Source organism: Oncorhynchus clarkii, chromosome 22 (assembly GCF_045791955.1).
Source record: "Oncorhynchus clarkii lewisi isolate Uvic-CL-2024 chromosome 22, UVic_Ocla_1.0, whole genome shotgun sequence".
In the NCBI taxonomy this organism is placed as follows: Eukaryota; Metazoa; Chordata; class Actinopteri; order Salmoniformes; family Salmonidae; genus Oncorhynchus; species Oncorhynchus clarkii.
The window spans coordinates 35,985,134-36,001,879 of NC_092168.1; positions in this window are offsets into that span (position 1 = coordinate 35,985,134).

The window sequence follows — 16,746 nt, forward strand, 5'->3', positions numbered from 1 at the left end:
CTTAGGGATTCCAAACAGTGAGAGAGACTGAGTCAAGGCTTTTAGCACAGACTTAGTTGTGATAGACCGGAGAGGATAGATGCAGGAAACCTAGTTGGCTGACACATCACAGGGAACAAGGACCCTACTACCATTTTTAGAACGAGGCAGAAGACCAACACAGTCAATAATCAGATACTCAAAAAGTTGGCTGAGTACAGGAATAGAAAACAGTGGTACCGGCTAAATAGCTTGATTAGGTTTACTAGTTAATTGACAGGTGTGACAAGTTGATGAACTCAGAAACATCTCTTTAACCTAGGCCAAAATAAATGTCTTAATATGAGATTGTAGGTTTTCCTCACACCCATATGTCCAGCAATGTCGTGTGGGAAGTTGTCAACACCAACTCACGAAGCATAACTGGTACAACAACCTGACTAATCACCTCCCCCAGAAAACTACCATGACACCCACTTTCTCATCAGGACATCCTCTTGGAGAAAATAGCCATGGGCGACATCTCCCAACAGTTCCACAGGCACAATTTGGTCACGCAATTCTAAAGTGGGGTAAGCCCGTTACGCCTTGATTAGAGCGGAGCGGTGTACAGAAAAGAGAAAGTAGTGACAGATCTTTGTGGCATTCTCGTTATCCGGGGCAGTGACCGGGTCGCCACAGATCATAGAATGCGTCACTGCACACGCAGAGAACACCTCTGGGAAACTCTGCGCACTCTCATCAGGAATCCCTACAAATTACGGCTTAGCTGAAATCACTGGAGGTGGAAACACGACAGGCCATACACAAACTGACAGTGTTCTAACCTATTCCCCCAATTAGAACACTATTCCCCGAATCAGTCTCAGCAGAGAAGGGTAACAGACTCCAACACAAATAATTGAGAGGCAACTGTGGCTCTCAGGATCTTCGCTGGCACTAGGTCCTTACTTCCTAGCAGACACAAAACCCTCAGTAATGAAAGGTAAATAGTCTAGGTCAATATGGACTTTCACATGCCCCTGGGCAATGTGTCAGGAGCAAACTGATGTGGAACAGGCACAGCTAACGCTGTAGGCTTAGATTTATCGTAAGCGCAAGTACTGAATTTACCCCTAGCCCTGAGAGCCAGACATTAGTTTTTCCAATGACCCGGACCTTGACAGTAGTGACACTCTTGACCAAAGTCAGCTTTACCACAGGAGTCAGGCTCAACCCTAGTTGAATGAAACTCGGATGGTGAACCAAAGTATCTCAGTGAGCGAGGCCAAAATCTCTCAGAAAGCCCCAACTCACTCCAAATACGAGGCTTGGCAAAGACACTTGCGAGTCAAAACATACTCATCCGCATAAACCGCAGCTTCAGCAACAGTCTTTTCATTTGTTAATGTACGTGGCTATATGGTCAGGGATTGTGTCCTTAAATTGCTCTAGCATAATCAGATCACACAGCCCTTGGAAAGTCATAACTTCAGAGGCGGAACACCAGCGATTAAACTGAAGATAACTCTCGCGCAAACTCAACGAGTGTTTATCATCCCTTTTTATAGATCTAAATCGTTGGCAGTAAGCCTCAGGGACCAATTCGTAAATCCCAACAAGTTCCCAACAATATAAAATGTGTCCCGGGGCACGACCAAAAGAGGAACAACCACTAGGTAAATCTGGGTCACCTTCCCAGAGCAAACTCCCCTGAGAGCTTTCCTTCCCTAACCAACTCTAGCCGCTCTTGTTGCAGCTTGATTTTAGCACGCTCCAAATCCTGTTTAACCTCTCTGGGATATTCGGGACGGTAGCGTCCCACCCAGCCAACAGCCAGTGAAAGTGCAGGGCGCCAAATTCAAAACAACAAATCTCATAATTAAAATTCCTCAAGCATACAAGTATTTTACACCATTTTAAAGATACGTCTCGTTATTCCAGCCACAGTGTCTGATTTCAAAAAGGCTTTACAGCGAAAGCACCACAAACAATTATGTTAGGTCACCACCAAGTCACAGAAATACTGATAAAAGATACAACTTTTAAACATGGAACTTTAGATAGACTTCTCCTTAATGCAACCACTGAGTATGGCGCTCAGAGCCCAAAACAGCCAAAGAAATATCTGCCATGTTGTGTAGTCAACATTAGTTAGAAATAGCATTAGAAATACTCACTTACCTTTGATGATCTTCATCAGAATGCACTCCACGGAATCCCAGTTCCAGAATACATTTTTGATTTGTTCGATAAAGTTCATAGTTTATGTCCAAATACCTTCCTTTGTTAGGGCGTTTGGTAAACAAATCCAAACTCGCGAGCAAGTCCATCTGAAAGTTCGGACGAAAATTCCAAAAAGTCATATTACAGGTCGCAGAAACATGTCAAATTAAGTATATAATCAATCTTTAGGATGTTAACATAAATCTTCAATATTGTTCCAACCGAATAATTCCTTTGTCTTCAGAAAAGCAATGGAATGAGAGCTACCTCTCACATGACCGTGCGTCACGAGCTCAAAGCAATCTGCCAGACCTCTGACTCATTCCCCTCTCATTCGGCCCCACTTCCCAGTAGAAGCATAAAACTAGGCTCTAAATACTGTTGACATCTAGTGGAAGCCTTGGGAAGTGGAACATGACCAATATCCCACTTTATCTTCAATAGGTCATTAATTGAAAAACGACCAACCTCAGATTTCGCCTGCCATGAGTTCTGTTATACTCACATACATCATTCAAACAGTTTTAGAAACATCAGAGTGTTTTCTATCCAAATTCTAGCTTTTATGGTTGGGTAGCAGGCAGTTTACTCTGGGCACCTTATTCATCCAAGCTACTCAATACTGCCCCCCAGTCACCAAGAAATTAAACGCCAATTCCTTTTCATACTTTACACCTTCATGCTCTTGCTTCTCACGATCATGCTCTTGCTTCTCACGATCATGCTCTAACTGTAACAGAAGCAGTTATTTCTGCTGTTCAAGAAGACTACTAGGGCTAACAGATGGAGCAGCCATTGTTATGAAACAGGGAGACGGCAAGTCGTCAGCAGAGGCTGCCCCAGTGATAACTTCAAGAATACCACTCTCCATCAGATTGGCCCTCAATATCAACCTAATATAATTGTAGATGTTTATCACTAATTTCAACCTTGTAGTGTTCAGCAATCTTCAACAGCTGTTCTTTAGTACATAATTCTAACAGTTCCTGATGGAAAGCGAATGAACTCACCTATGTAAGGCGCCATAGTCACAAGAAAATATATATATCTCGCTCTTCCCCTCTGCTGAGCACACCAGACCGGACCACAACCAGAGAGCGATATGACAATCACACTGGGCACCATAGAAGAGAGATGAGATACATATGGAGCTTCCCCAAAACCTACAGTAACTCAATCCTAGTCTTTGTGCGGATTTGCGGTGGGTAATTATACACTGTAGCCCGCTGGCAAGGAAATAAACCACCTAGCACACTGGCAGATTTCCCCCAAGCCACGGATATGCCCCCGAGACAACTGCTCAGTCCACGGACACCACACAAAAATAACAAACAAAATAACCATGCCCAACGTATTCCAAAGTGAAACACATCGCTTAGCCTAACAAGGGAAAAAGAAAGGCTATAGATCCGGGTAGTAAGTGTCACTACCCTACACAAATCTCCCAATGAGTTACACAGCCTATTGTACTCACCTCCTCAGACCAATGTCCCAACAGCGAGTAGAGCAAGACTCTCCAGCCTGGGCAGGGGCCTGGCTCCGCCCACCGACATCCTATTAAATAAGAGCAAAAAGAAAGAATTCGGCAGACAGAGTGGGAGGGTCGTCACAGACGTAACATATTACATGTAAATCCGGAACACTCAAATTAGTATGATATGTCACGTTTGGTATGGTTGAAAAGACGGATGGTTACTTAAGGCAAAAATCAAAGTAGGGTGGGTGGGTGGATGGATGGATGGATGGATGGGTGGGTGTATAACACGAATGTCTAGCAACCTAAAGGTTGTGAGTTCATATCTCATCATTGACAACTTTAGCCAATTAGCTACTTTACAACTACTTAGCATGTTAGCTAACCCCTCCCCTAACCCTCTAAGCTAACCTTAACCCTGTAACCTAACTCCTAACTTTAACCCCTAGTCTATCCAATGTTAGCCACCTAGCTAGAATTCATAACATATCATACATTTTGCAAATCCGTAACACATGTTATGTTTTGCAAATTTGTAACATATTGTACATTTTGCAACTTTCAAATTGTAATTAGTCATTTATATACAATGGGTGATGGACATCCACAAATTAATACATAAAATACAAAACATAACATATCATACTAAATGGATTGTCTCGGATTTACTTACAGAATAATACGAAATGGATTTATGTAGAGAATAATACAAAATGCTCTGAGACCAGGTTGATTGCATATGAATGCATATGACAGCTCCCCGAAGCCAAGAAGCAAGAATGCTTTATGGCCACTGCAAATGTCAGATTGAGAGCCTTTACTCAGAAAAATGAATCATGACTGTCGAGGCAGTATAAGAGTCTTTCAAAAAGAACTAATTGTTTGCGAACTGCGCTAGTGTGCTACGCAAGCCTGGTGTAACTTGGGGAAGTCTCCTGTCAGAAGACTTGAGACCATTCAAAACCTTACCATCAAGATGGCATAAAGACTCCCCGTGTATACAAACACACACTACATACATTAACTTTCAGGACTGAGAACATTAGAGGAGAGAATGGCTGTTCTGGGGCGCAGATTTACCCTCATTGCGGTGGACAACACATCTCTGAAGTCCATGATTCAAATCAAATCAAATCAAATCCAATTTTATTTGTCACATACACATGGTTAGCAGATGTTAATGCGAGTGTAGTGAAATGCTTGTGCATCTAGTTCCGACAATGCAGTAATAACCAACAAGTAATCTAGCTAACAATTCCAAAACTACTACCTTATAGACACAAGTGTAAGGGGATAAAGAATATGTACATAAATATATATGAATGAGTGATGGTACAGAGCGGCATAGGCAATATACAGTAGATGGTATTGAGTACAGTATATACATATGAGATGAGTATGTAAACAAAGTGGCATAGTTAAAGTGGCTAGTGATACATGTATTACACAAAGATGCAGTAGATGATATAGAGTACAGTATATACGTATACATATGAGATGAATAATGTAGGGTATGTAAACATTATATTAGGTAGCATTGTTTAAAGTGGCTAGAGGAACAGGAGGAACAGGCTGACCCACCCAGATTTTTATCCAGCAGCCCCTCTCCATGCTTCAGAAATATTGTGCAACACTTTCAAATCTATTTTAGAGTGGACATATGATACATTTTATTATGATTTATCCACTCTTATTCCCGCTGATATTTGAACTTTTTAACACCTGGTTTTTAACCCCTGGACCTACTTTAATCCTTTATACCCATTAAAACTCATCTGTCCAGGGCTCGGTTTCCAGATCCAGATAGTGATGGAATTTAGGCTTAGGAGTGTTTTAACAATGTATCTTTCCTACAACGGCCGAAGATGTAACTTGTGTTTTCCAAAATAACGAAGCAGAGAGAACATTCACTAAGTTTGTCGTCGAGGCATGTGTTGATACTGATAGGATCGAAAGAAAGGAATCACTGCTCTTGGATCAGTGTTCTCCCTTTCCAATCTTACCTTAACATTATATTATTCCACAAAATTTGCCCAAGAACAGCCAGAAGCAGGGCCAACCACTCTTAAATTGCACCTGGGCCAGCACAGGTTAAACACCTTCCCACTAACGAGATGGCAACCAGCACAGGTGTAAAACATACTGACTAATGAGGTGACACCAATCGGTGCACCCTAGCGCTAACGTGCTATACGTGCTGGAGTCCAATCTCAAAAAATAGCTGGAAAAACTAAAACAGTCACATTCATTCTGAAGTTATCGGTGGTCACAGAAAGGCAGATAATCATGTTGATTTTTGTGTATAGCAGAGAAAAAAGCATCTAACAACGTACTTATCTGTTCTACGAGTGGTCTGAGGGAATCATTTAATAATGAGCGTTCCTACATTGGAATATAAAAAAATATTTTATCAAACAAAACTATGCTACGTTTTGTCTCTGGGACCCTCAGGATGACAAATCAGAACAAGATTACTGAATGTAAGTACATGAGGATAGTACAGAGGTGAATGTATCAAACCAATTGCCGTGACAAGTGTTTTGTTGTTGTGCACTACCCTCAAACAATAGCATGGTATTTTTTTAGCTCTAACAGCTACTGTAAATTGGGCACTGCAGTTAGATCAATAAAAATGTAAGCTTTCTGCCAATATAAGACATGTCTATGTCCCGGAATTGGCTGTTGTTTATAACGTCATTCTAGTCACATTACCGCATATTAAGCAACAACTGTCCCGGTTTAGGGACACCGATCCCGTAGAGGATGATACCAACTTAAAAAACATCAACAACAACAACCACAAGTATTCATCCTACCACTCAAAAATTACAAACCACCACCCCCTTCCCAGTATCCTGAAGAACAAGTTTCCATCCCCTACTCTACTTTACATTTTTAATGAAATTATTTACTCCCTTCCCTAACCCAAACCCCTTACCCTAAACTGGGTATGTACCCTTTACCCAACCCCTCTTCCTCCATTTTATTTTGTATTCTCTTTAAATGTTATAGAAAATGTGCTATTTTAATATACAGTGCATTTGGAAAAGTATTCAGACCCTTGACTTTTTCCATGTTTTGATACGTTACAACCTTATTCTAAAATTGATTCAATAAAAAAATGTCCTCATCAATCTATGAGAAACATTCCAGCGCTTCTTTCAGGGCAGCAGGTAGCCTAGTGGTGAGAGCGTTGGGCCAGTAACTGAAAGGTTGCTAGATCGAATCCCTGAGTTGACAATCTGTCATTCTGAACAAGGCAGTTAACCCACTGTTCCTATGCCGTCATGGTAAATAAGAATGTGTTCTTAACTTGCTTACTTAAATAAAGGTTAAATTAAAAAAAAATCTAAATAATTATATTCTCAGGGAAAAAACCAAGCTTGCCCGTTTGCCCAAAAAACAAGATTCTCTGGTCTGATGAAACCTAGATTGAACTCTTTAGCCAAGCATCACGTCTGGAGGAAACCTGGCTCCTAAGGTGAAGCATGGCAGCATCATGCTGTGGGGATGTAATTCAGCAGCAGTGCCTGGGAGACCAGTCAGGATTGAGTGGAGGATGTACAGAGAGATCCTTGATGAAAACCTGCTCCAGAGTGCTCAGGACCTCAGACTGGGGCAAAGGTTCACCTTCCAACAGGACAACGACCCTAAGCACACAGCCAAGACAATGCAGCAATGGCTTCGGGACAAGTCTCTGAATGTCCTTGAGGGGCCCAGCTAGAGCCCAGACTTGAAAACAATCGAACATCTCTGGAGTGACCTGAAAATTGCTGTGCAGCGACGCTCCCCATCTAACCTGACAGAGCTTGAGAGGATCTGCAGAGAAGAATGGGAGAAACTCCCCAAATACAGGTGTGCCAAGCTTGTGGCATCATACTCAAGAAGACTGGAGGCTGTAATCCCTGCAAAAGAAGGTTCAACAAATTACTGAGTGAAGGGTCTGAATACAGTGGCAAGAACAAGTATCTGCACCCTTTGGAAATACCTGGATTTCTGCATAAATTGGTCATAAAATTTGATCTTATCTTCATCTAGGTCACAACAATAGACAAACACAGTCTGCTTAAACTAATAACACACAAACAATTATACATTTGTATGTCTTTATTGAACACACTGTTTAAACATTCACAGTGCAGGGTGGATGTGTACCCTTGGATTTAATATCTGGCAGCAATAACCTCAACCAAACGTTTTCTGAGGTTGCGGATCAGTTGCAGATCAGACCTGCACAATGGTCAGGTGGAATTTTGGACCATTACTCTTTCCAAAACTGTTTCAGTTCAGCAATATTCTTGGGATGTCTGGTGTGAACTGCTCTCTTGAGGTCATGCCACAGCATCTCAATTGGGATGAGGTCAGGACTCTGACTGGGCCACTCCAGAAGGCATATTTTCCTTCTGTTGAAGCCATTCTGTTGATTTACTTCTGTGTTTTGGGTCACTGTCCTGTTGCATCACCCAACTTCTGTTGAGCTTCAATTGGCGGGCAGATAGCCTGAAATTCTCCTGCAAAGTGTATTGATAAATTTGGGAATCATTTTTCCATCCATGATAGCAAGCTGTCCAGGCCCTGAGGCAGCAAAGCAGCCCCAAACCATAATGCTCCCACCACCATACTATACAGTTGGGATGAGGTTTTGATGTTGGTGTGCTGTGCCTTTTTTTCTCCACACATAGTGTTGTGTGTACTTTACAAACAACTCAATCGTAGTTTCATCTGTCCATAAATTATTTAGCCAGTAGTGCTGTGGAACATCCAGGTGCACTTTTGCAAACTTCAGACAATGCAGCAATGTTTTTTTTGGACAGCAGTGTTTAGCTGACATGCTAGGATTCCTCCTTGCTGTCTCTGCCTGGCTGGTTCCCCTCTCTCCACTGGTATTCTCTGTCTCTAACCCTATTACAGGGGCTGAGTCACTGGCTTACTGGTGCTCTGTCATGCCGTCCTTAGGAGGGGTGCGTCACTTGAGTGGGTTGAGTCACTGACGTGATCTTCCTGTCTGGGTCGGCACCCCTTCCTTGGGTTGTGCCATGGCGGAGATCTTTTTGGGCTATACTCGGCCTTGTCTCAGGATGGTAAGATGGTGGTTGAAGATATATCCCTTTAGTGGTGTGGGGGCTGTGCTTTGGAAAAGTGGGGGGGGGTTATATCCTTCCTGTTTGGCCCTGTCCGGGGGTTTCATCGGATGGGGACACAGTGTCTCCTGACCCCTCCTGTCTCAGCCTCCAGTATTTATGCTGCAGTAGTTTGTGTCGGGGGGCTAGGGTCAGTTTGTTATATCTGTACTTCTCCTGTCTTATCCGGTGTGCTGTGTGAATTTAAGTATGCTCTCTCTAATTCTCTCTTTCTCTCTCTCGGAGGACCTGAGCCCTAGGACCATGCCTCAGGACTACCTGGCATGATGACTCCTTGCTGTCCCCAGTCCACATGGCCGTGCTGCTGCTTCTGTTTCAACTGTTCTGCCTGCGGCTATGGAACCCTTACCTGTTCACCGGACATGCTACCTGTCCCAGACTTTCTGTTTTCAACTCTCTAGAGACAGCAGGAGCGGTAGAGATACTCTTAATGATCGACTATGAAAAGCCAACTGACATTTACTCCTGGTGTGCTGACCTGTTGCACCCTCGACAACTACTGTGATTATTATTATTTGACCATGCTGGTCATTTATGAACATTTGAACATCTTGGCCATGTTCTGTTATAATCTCCACCCAGTACAGCCAGAAGAGGACTGGCCACCCCTCATAGCCTGGTTCCTCTCTAGGTTTCTTCCTAGGTTTTGGCCTTTCTAGGAAGTTTTTCCTAGCCACTGTGCTTCTACACCTGCATTGCTTGCTGTTTGGGGTTTTAGGCTGGGTTTCTGCATAGCACTTTGAGATATCAGCTGATGTAAGAAGGGCTATATAAATACATTTGATTTTTATTTGTTATTTTATTCTTAACCTCATTGAGCATTCTGCGATGTGCTCATGCGGTCATCTTTGCAGGACGGCACTCCTAGGGAGAGTAGCAACAGTGCTTTCTCCATTTATAGACAATTTGTCTTACTGCTGACTGATGAATGTCAAGGCTTTAAAAGTTACTTTTGTAACCCTTTCCAGCTTTATGCAAGTCAACAATTCTTAATCTTAGGTCTTCTGAGATCTCTTTTGTTCTAGGCATGGTTCTCATCAGGCAATGCTTCTTGTGAATAGCAAACTCAGTGTGTGTTTGTGTTTTTTATAGGGCAAGGCAGCTCTACCCAACATCTCCAATCTCGTCTCATTGATTGGATTCCAGGTTAGCTGACTCCAATTAGCTTTTGAAGAAGTCATTAGCCTAGGGGTTCACATACTTTTTCCAACCTACACTGAATGTTTAAATGATGTATTCAATAAAGACAAGAAAAATACTATAATTTGTGTGTTATTAGTTTAAGCACAATATGTTTGTCTAGTGTTGTGACTTAGATGAAGATCAGTTTAAATTTGATGACCAATTTATGCAGAAAACCAGGTAATTCCAAAGGGTTCACATACTTCTTCTTGCAACTGTACGTAAATGTGATATTTAAGTTTGACATATTTGCAAAAAATTCTAAAAATCAGTTTTTGCTTTGTCATTATGGGTTATTGTGTGTGGATTGTTGAGGAGGGAAAACAATTGAATCAATTTTAGAATGAGGCTGTAAAGTAACAATATGTGGAAAAAGTCACATTTTCCAAATGCACTATATCTCCATTAGGTTTCCTCAAGGAGAAGGCCAGCACCTCTATATTGAAGATGACTGTAACGGCTCTCGTTGGTAGAAGGAGACCAAGGCTCAGTGTGATAGGCGTACATCGTAACTTTATGGATGACACCAAACAAAATAACAAAGTCAAAAAACTAAAGCGCACAGTACAAAAACTAAACAGAAAACAAGATCCCACAACCTAATGGTGGGAAAAAGGGCTGCCTAAGTATGATCCCCAATCAGAGACAACAATAGACAGCTGCCTCTGATTGGGAACCACACTCGGCCAAAAACAAAGAAACAGAAGACAGAATTTCCCACCCGAGTCACACCCCGACCTAACAAAAACATAGAGAAAAATAAGGATCTCTAAGGTCAGGGCGTGACAATGACAAAACAAAAACACTAGAAATACTACAGTAATGTCTGCAAAAACACTAGAGTAAATACTATAGTATATACTACAGTTCTTTTACTACAGTATTCATACTATAGTTAACTGTAAATACTACAGTATACTACAGTAAATACTATAGTATTCAGACTTTAATCTGCAAAAAACACCACATTGAATGCTACAGTAAAGTCAGCAAAACACTACATTAAATACTATAGTATTTGTACTACAGTATAATGTAGTATGTTTTCATATGGGATCAGTTTCTATACAGGTTCTCTGTCTCTCTGAATCCTGGTAAAAAGTAGTGTATGATCATATTAATATATTACGTTAAAGTGAAGCTATTATGAGTCCAAACAACTCACTAGACTAGACTGTTTGAAGACTACATGAAGGCCTACATTTGATCAGGTTCATGATATTTTAACTCTCTTATACTGTTGATGCCACTCCCATCATGCTGATACCCTGCCCTCAGGGGTCAGCAGAGGCAATGAGCGGAATCCGACATCTGAAATAGAGTCCCGGTGAGTGGATGCAAGTCCCAACAGCAAACTGTGCCCCTGTCTCCCTCTGTGCATCCCAAATAGCACTCTATTACTTATATAGTCCTCTACTTTTGACCAGAGCTCTGTGGGCACTATATAGGGAATAGGGTGCCATTTGGGACGCATCCCCTGTCTCAGGTGGGTGACAATCTTCTATCTGACTCCTCAATATCTCCCAGTCTCATTCCCCTGCTGCTGTCTCCATCTCTGCTGCTATCAGTTAATGAAGCCCATGCTGGGGCTTTGCACCTGTGGAGCTCTGCTCAACCAACCTGGAGGATAGAGGTCACTATGTGGTGGACGGGATTTAGGATTTCGGCACCATGGACAAGGATTCAGCTCAGCTATCATTCAGAGCATCAGGCTTAGTGAAATATTACATTATGCCCCAGTGTGTGTCGAATTGAAATGGTAAATATTATGGAACTGTTGATGACATTAACCTTTTTGTTTATTAAGCTTTTCTTAACCTTTTGACATCAACATATGCTTTTTATAGCTACAGCAATTCCTCTCTGGCTTCTCTTAAGTTGCCAAATACATACTTTGAAAAACATTGAAGATGGCAGCCAGTCGACGCATTCCCTAAGGTGCAGTGTTCACAAAAACAGTAAGCAACAGGCTGACCTCTGTGGGCGAAAGGGCAGGCAGTTAGTTGACGATTGCCCATTCAGGGCTGTCTAGGATTGAGTCCCAAATGTCACCCTATTCCCTATATAGAGCACTACCTTTAACCGGCACTGTTAACCGTTTTTGTAATTTTATCAGTAACTTACTGTTTTAATTAACAGTATGATACTGTATGAACTGAATACAGTGGATTACCGTAGAATATAAACTCCCATACATTTGTTTTACAGCTCCCTGTAAAACCTTTCTGTAATTTCAACAGTAAAACACTGTAGAATGCACAGTAAAATACCGTATTGTGTTTTACAGTATTAATTATATTGCATTGTGGGAAAATGTTGTGGGCAGGGAGTCTCTGGCTCATTAATATATTTAAAGACATGCCTTGTAAGAGGCTATATTTGTTGCATCTGTGAGTGAGAATGCTGTACTCCCACAGAATATGGTAATATACTGTAATTTAGGAATTCTACAAACCTTGTCCTAAAACTCTATAGTAATTTACTGACCATTTTTTTGCCAGTGATTTACTGTAATTCAGAATACAGTACCATACGGCAATTTTAGAGTGCCAAAAACCTTTAGAACATTAGTGGGTGCATGGTGTTGTTGTTTCTTACACATTGAGCTCCCGAGTGGCGCAGCGATCTAAGGCACTGCATCTCAGTGCTAGAGGTGTCACTACATACACCCTGGTTCAAATCCAAGCTGTATCACAACTGGCTGTAATTGGGTGTCTCATAGGGTGGCACCCAGTGTTGTCTGGGTTTGGCTGGTGTAGGCCGTCCTTGTAAATATATATTTTTTTAACCAGGCAAGTCAATTAAGAACAAATTCTTATTTGCAATGACTGCCTAGGATCAGTCGGTTAACTGCCATGTTCAGGACGACAGATTTTTTAGCTTGTCAGCTCGGGGATTCAATCTAGCAACCTTTCAGTTACTGGCGCAAAGCTCTAACCACTAGGCTACCAGCCAGCCCTAAATTAATGAATGTATTTTGAGGCATGTCTTGTAAGCAGCTATATTTGTTGCAACTGTTATTGAGAGTGCTGTACCAATTTATTAAGTGATATGTGGTAGTAGTTCCATGACAAGTGTATTTATACAGGAGACAGCTAAGTGTGTCAGCAAGTCGCAAGCTGTCAATGGTTGTGTGTTTAACAATGTCATTTTCATCTGTTTTCCCCTGTAGTCACTGTCAATTTAGGAGCCTTTGTTACGCCCTAAAGGGAAGTGATATTAAACACCAATATGAGTTGGTATGCTGTAATATGTCATGTATATTTACTATGAGCAATTGCAGATGTCATTTTCAATACAATTCAGCAATAAAGTACTGTATTGCTGTTTTGCTATATATGTACTTAAGCATATTGTAAATGATGGTGCATTGTGGAGAAATATTGTGGGAGGTGAAAGAATCGCTGGCTTATTAACATATTTTAAGTTGTGCCTTTTAAGTGGATATTATATTTGTTGAATATCCTGTACCAATTTAAGTTATTTGTGGTAGTAGTTATCTAACAATTAAATGTATATAACAACCAGATTAGAGTGGTAGTGGGTCTTAAAACTTTCAAACCTTTCGACCCATGTCTGTTTTGCCCTGTTTGGAAGTCTTTGTTTATGCCTCTAGAAGTACGAGTGATATGAAACACAGAATATTTATTAATATGCTGTAATTTCCAAATGCATACAGCCAATCGGCTTTCTCTTACCCCTTGTAATTCGCTCTGGCATCAAGTTGCTGTGAATATCTCAGTATTATTGTATATTGTATATATATTGTATTGGCCTTATCCAGAGATATATCATAAGATATCTTGTAATGACAATTATTTTGAAGACCAATGTGTCCTTAATAACTACAGCAACATTTTCAATAATGGTTACAGAAACGTCTTACTTGCTATGACTGTGCTGTGTTTTTCTTGTATCAAACTAGCAATACATAAACTTCTACTGACATGGAGAGAAAATGGGAACATTTAAAGGTCTTTGTTTGTCATTATCTGTCCGCGTAGATTCGTTACCATCAGACACATTGGACCTTGGCGTATCCAGGCTGGTGTCAAAGTACTGTATATCTATTTCACTTTGGAAAGGAGGGGTTTGATGGTAATGATTGGCATTTGGATCTATGGCACATAGTCATCCTCCTTGTCGACCACAAACTTTCTCCAGTTGCTACGGTCACCAGTGAGGTTTGTTATTTGATATAAGGCACAAAGTAATTCATACTTAAAGTGGGACCACTGATCCTGCACTCACAGTAGGCATCAACTTCACTGAGACTATTACATCATGGGAATCAGATAGGAGTGACATTTCAATGTTTTTCAAACCCGAACATACACAACAATTCTGTACATACTGTAGTCACATAGTCCTATGCCAGCAATACTGCATATATAGAGCCACAGAGGACTTAATGTATTCCTGGTATACACGCACACGACTCCATACTCGCCGTAGTGAGGCTGTATAACTGGCAGGGTGGAGGAAAGGCGCGCACACACACACACACAAGGGGAGTAGCTAATCTAACATGAGGGAAAATGCCAAGTGTCTTATTAGTGGCTCAGTAGAGGTGGCTGGGAATCGATTGCTGACCTACTGGTCACAACCACAGCTCTCCCAGAGACTCAAATCATGGTTCTCACTCTCTACTATCCATCATAAAAACACAATTATGTTCCTCTCCCCCTGAACTCAAAGAAAGTTGCTGTTAAGTGATCCAAAGGAATGGGACAAGGATGTCCCCAATCTAGTTTGTTCCGTAGAGAGCTGTCCCCTTCTAATGCACGTCCTAGTACTAACTATAAGGAAAGAAGTTTTATGCATTAAAAAGACATGAATACCCCCTCCCCCCCTTCTATATGAATCATTAGAGAGTCAATCAGCTGTGGGCTAATGAGGTTTCTGGGGATAGAGTGTGAATCTGCTTCCCTGACACCTGCAGACTGTTCAGGGTGCGTCCCAAATGCCACCATATTCCTTTACTAGTCGCCTTTGCCCATACTATGTATGGAATAGGGTGCCATTTGGAAAGCACACTCAGTGTTTTTTGTAGTGCTTAGACATGGGTTAGCTTCATCATTACTTCTTGATTTGGCTTTGTCCATACCTGCACTGAGACAGAAAATGAGCTCAGAGCTGCTCAGGCAAAGGCTGAAGTGCATTTAAAAAAAAGTGCTGTCTGTGGGTGAAATACCTGCCTATCAAAAGCTAAGCAGGATTCCAAGAGTCTGTCCCAAATGACACCATCATCCCTATTTCATAGGGCTCTGGTCAAACAAAGTTCACTGTAGGGAATAGGGTGCCATTTGATAAGCAACCTAGTAGTATTCCCTATGAAGACAAAGATCCTGGCTGCGTCCGCCACTTCATGAGATATGAAGGGAGGAAAAATCCATGCACTTTTAGTGATCGTGTCTGTTCCAAATGGCACCCTGTTCCCTTTATGGTGTACTGCGTGCCATTTGGGATGCACAGTGTACCCTGTCTTCAGAATGTCAGTTGGTTTGTTCATCTAAAATAATGCCAAATAGAAATAAAAGGAAATTAGGTTTGAGTACTTTTACATGCACACTAATAAATAGATTTTTAACTGATTGTCAGTGGGCCGAGTATGGAATTAGTCATGTAAACACCTTTCTCTGCTTATTTTAATCGGCATATGATCATAATCGAAGTAAGCATATGGCGATTAAAGCACCTGGTTTTCTGATCAATCTTTCGAATTATTGGGACATGTAAACACCTTAATCGGAGTTTAAGCTGTGTATTTCATCTGCGCATGTGCAGCCGTGGGAGCCTCCCTCTTTAGGGCAAGTAAAGTGAGTTCGGAACGCCTGAAAGTATGCAACTTAGAAGTTTTCACATACAAACGTATCTATCTGATGCCAATTATAGCCAAGAACAACTAATGGTATTATGACAAAAATGAATACAGGTTCTTCTTTATGTTTTTTCCACAAAAACAAATTATATCTAATATCATCTAAATATAGTTTGTGTCTGGTATCCATTTTTTCCTTTCCTCTGTCTGTCCAAATGTTAGTCTCAAACACACAGTTATCTATTTAAAACTTCTCCATCACACGTGGGGTTTAATTGACAGGCTAGGATAGTGACAGGAAACTGTGACCGATAAAAGGCTTTGTGAGTGAATGTTTGAATTATGGGAGTCTCAGCTACGCTGCAATGTTAGTGGTGCTGTGTGTAAAGTATGTTATTCTACACTAAACTTTATATTTACTTGTATTTCTTTTCAAAGGAAATGAGTACAGAGTACAAGGTGAGTAGTGAAGAGCAATGAAGGACTTGTTGCTTTAAAGGCTGTAGTGCACTACTTACTGTACTTTTGATCAGGCCCTACTACAGGGTTATTGTCAAACATGGTGCACTATATAGGGAATAGGGTGCCATTTGGGACACAGAACCCAAGTGATCAGGTTGTGAGATGAGGCAGAATTGATCCTGTCTCCTAACTCACGTATGTTCACATGCCAGCTGTAAAAGCCACTACCTAAGTCTTCTGGGGCGGTGAGAGGACTTGTAACATTGAAGGATAGAGGGTTTAAATCCTGCTCATAACTACAACTTAATTCCACTATATAATCAATACTCTGCAAAGGGCCGTTTCCACACAAATGCACTCTTCTGTTCTGGTAATCTTTTAATGCGCATTAAGCTTCTCCAACGCAAAGCCTTTGATCCTTTTCATGTTGGCTAAAGACATACATACAGTAGGACAGTCCCTGGCTTGTGTTAGTGATCAAC